The following is a 3,498-nucleotide window of genomic DNA, read 5'->3' as shown; positions in this document are numbered from 1 at the left end:
CAAAGGTCCTCTCACTCGGAGTAAAAGGTAGACTGTATGACACATGTGTATGAACAGCCATGCTACATGGCAGTGAAACATGGGCCATGACTGCTGAGGACATGCGTAAGCTTGCAAGGAATGAAACCAGTATGCTCCGCTGGATGTGTAATGTCACTGTGCATACTAGACAGAGTGTAAGTACCTTGAGAAAAAAAGTTGAACCTAAGAAGCATCAGTTGTGGTGTGTAAGAGAGACGATTGCGCTGGTATGGTCATTTGGCGAGAATGGATGAGGATAGTTGTGTGAAAAAGTGCCACACCCTAACGGTTAAGGGAACCTGTGGAAGAGGTAGACCCAGGAAAACCTGGGATGAGGTGGTGAAGCAAGACCTTCGAACATTAGGCCTCACCGAGACAATGACTAGTGACCAGAGCCATCTCATTTATTTGTATCTTTACTTCATTGAACACTAAACTCTGATTGCAAAGACCTGTTGAGGCAAGTGAAATTGAAATCAAACTAAATTCGATGACTGGCATCCATGCCAACCTATCCTTCATTGGACACTAAACTCTGCTTGTGAAGACCTGTTGGGGCAAGTGAAATCGAAATCGTAATTGAACCATATTTGATGACTGGCACCTGTGCCAGTGGAGTACTAACAGCACTGTCTGAGTGTGATCATTGCCAGAGCAGCTGTCTGGCTTCCATGCCAGTGGCACGTAAATAGCACCATTTGAGCGTGGTCGTTACCAACGTCGCCTTACTGGCACTTGTGCCAGTGGCACACTAGAAAATCATTCAAGTGAAGTCGTTACCAGTGCTGTTGGACTGACTCCTGTGCAGGTGGCACATAAAAAAACACCATTTTGAGTGTAGCCATTGCCAGTGCTGCCTGACTGGCCCTCGTGCCGGTGGCATGTAAAAGCACCCACTACACTCCCAGAGTGGTTGGCGTTAGGAAGGGCACCCAGCTGTAGAAATTCTGCCAAATCAGATTGGAGCCTGATGTAGCCATCTGGTTTCACCAGTCCTCAGTCAAATAGTCCAACCCATGCTAGCATGGCAAGCGGACGTTAAATGATGATGATGATGACACACATATACATTTTTTTTCAATATGTGATTCTGTGTATCGTTGGCGATTTTCTTTCTCCGTCTTCCCTTCTTTGGACTTTTTCTATATTTCTGATGAAGAGCTCCGCTCGAAACATGAAATCCTCTTTCTTTTCTTTCCTTTCTTGAGAGTCCAATAACACTGTACTTATTCCACATTCTCGCGTTGTTGTTTTTTCTTGCTTGTTCATGTTTGGATTGACACACATGCATATACATACATCTATGTATCTGTGTGTGTCTGTATGTATGATGAGTGTGTGAGTGTGTGTATGATTATATATATGAGCATTTACATATATATACATATGCATGTATATGTATATATACACGCACACACACATATCTATATATAAATGTATATGTATGTATATATATATACATATATATATATATATATATATATATGTTTATATATATATATATATGTTTATATATATATATGTGTATATATTCAGATATATATGTGTGTGTGTGTGCATGTGTGTATAGGTAATGTGTAGAACCCTCTTCTCAAATTTCTTTTCTCTGTTTGTCCAGCAACAATGACCAAAGTTAATATTTGATAATCACCATTTTGTCCAACAAACTCACTGCTGTGTCCATACCACAATAGCTTCCATCCAATTACAAAGCCAAACAGCATTTTAATGCTAATCCCCTGCTGTCTGCCTGAATGTCTGCCTGCCTCTCCCCCTCTCTCTGTCTCCCCCTCCCTCTGTCTCCCCCTCCCTCTCCACTCCCCTTCCCCCCTCTCTCGCTATCTCTATCTCTCTCTCTCTCTCAAAGGCTCACGTTTTTCTCTGCAGCAACAGTCACAGTCAGTCTTTGTTTACAGGATTCTCTTCGAAACATTCCGCCTCGTTGCTGACCCTCCAGCCCAACCCTTCCACCAACGTATATCAACCACTAATAATGACTAATAGATGAAGGACAATACAAGGAACATCATCATCTTAGTTTCTTTTTTTTCTCCCTTTCAATAAATTTATTATCAAACACTTTTAATTTATATTAATGCAGTTCTTACCATCACTGGATGTCATAGAATAACAGCAAGCCTTCAGGAGTGAGCTTTTACACATCAGTATATACAGTGTGCATATAACAATTCCATGTGTGTCTGTCTGTGTGTGTGTGTGTAACTTTATGCATAGTGTATATATAATAACCGTACATGTTGTTATATAAAACCATATATGTTGTTATAAATGTTGTATTTTTTAAGGCGCACTCCATCGGTTACGATGACAAGGGTCCCAGCTGCTACAATCAACAGAACAGCTTGCTCGTGAAATTAACATGCAAGTGGCTGAGTACTCCACAGACATGTGTATCCTTAACGTAGTTCTCAGGAAGATTCAGCGTGACACAGAGTGTGACAAGGCTGGCCTTTTGAAATACAGGTACTACTCATTTTTGCCAGCTGAGGGGACTAGAGCAACGTGAAATAAAGTGTCTTGCTCAAGGACACATGTCGGCGGGAATTGAACTCATGACCTTACGATCGTGAGCCAAATGCCCTAACCACTAAGCCACGTGCCTTCACTGTTGTCCATAGTGTGTAATATATCAGTCATCATCATCATCATCATCACCACCACCACTTAACATTCCATGCGGGCATGAGTTGGATGGTTTGACAAGGGTCTAATGTGGCCAGGGACAGTATTAGAGTCTAGTGTCTGCTTTGGCATTGTTTCTAAGGCTGGATGCCCTTCCTAATGCCAACCACTTTACAGAGTGTGTTGGGTGCTTTTTTTTCATACCACCAGTGCTATTCAGCTCACAATGTAGTTCACAAACCCAGGAAGGGAAGACATCTTTGTATACCAAAAGGGGATTAAGGAACGAGGGAAGAAGTTGGAATTGAGCAGGCTGTTGTTGTAAAGGAGCTACATGGCTACTCTGCTATCTGAGTGTGATCGTTACCAGTGTCGCCTTACTGGCACTTGTGCCGGTGGCATGTGAACAAAACATTCGAGTGAGGTCGTTGCCAGTGCCACTGGAGTGACTCCTGTGGAGGTGGCATGTAAAAAACACCATTTGAGCATGGCCATTACCAGTACCGCCAGATTGGCCTTCGTGCTGGTGGCATGTTATAAGCACCCACTACACTCTCGGAGTGGTTGGCGTTAGGAAGGACATCCAGCTGTAGAAACTCTGCCAAATCAGATTGAAGCCTGGTGTAGGCTTATAAAGAATAAGTCCTGGGGGTCAATTTCTTTGACTAATAAAATCCTTTAAGGTGGTGCTCCAGCATGGCTGCAGTCAAATGACTGAAACAAGAATCAAAGAATATATCTGTTGGACGAAGGTTGATCTTAGTTAAACAATGATAACAACAACAATAAATACACCCTCTTCCTCCTCCTACCCCTAATTATTTGACAGTAAAC

At 42.4% G+C, this 3,498-nt stretch overlaps 1 protein-coding gene across 2 annotated transcripts in view; it reads left to right on the top strand.

Moving 5' to 3' along the window:
- Window positions 1–3,498, top strand: part of LOC106872670 (trichohyalin) — a 67,248-nt gene that overhangs the window by 54,440 nt on the left and 9,310 nt on the right. The window contains exon 20 of one of the 2 annotated variants that reach the window (XR_008266538.1): window positions 2,328–2,505. The exons of the other annotated variant lie outside the window; for it this stretch is intronic. The gene's annotated coding sequence lies outside the window, so the exon portion shown is untranslated. The remainder of the gene's footprint in view (window positions 1–2,327; window positions 2,506–3,498) is intronic. 2 annotated transcript variants of the gene reach the window in all.

Source organism: Octopus bimaculoides, chromosome 22 (genome assembly GCF_001194135.2).
Source record: "Octopus bimaculoides isolate UCB-OBI-ISO-001 chromosome 22, ASM119413v2, whole genome shotgun sequence".
Taxonomy (NCBI): Eukaryota; Metazoa; Mollusca; class Cephalopoda; order Octopoda; family Octopodidae; genus Octopus; species Octopus bimaculoides.
Note: the sequence above shows the minus strand (reverse complement) of the source record. Positions and strands in the feature narration are given on the sequence as shown.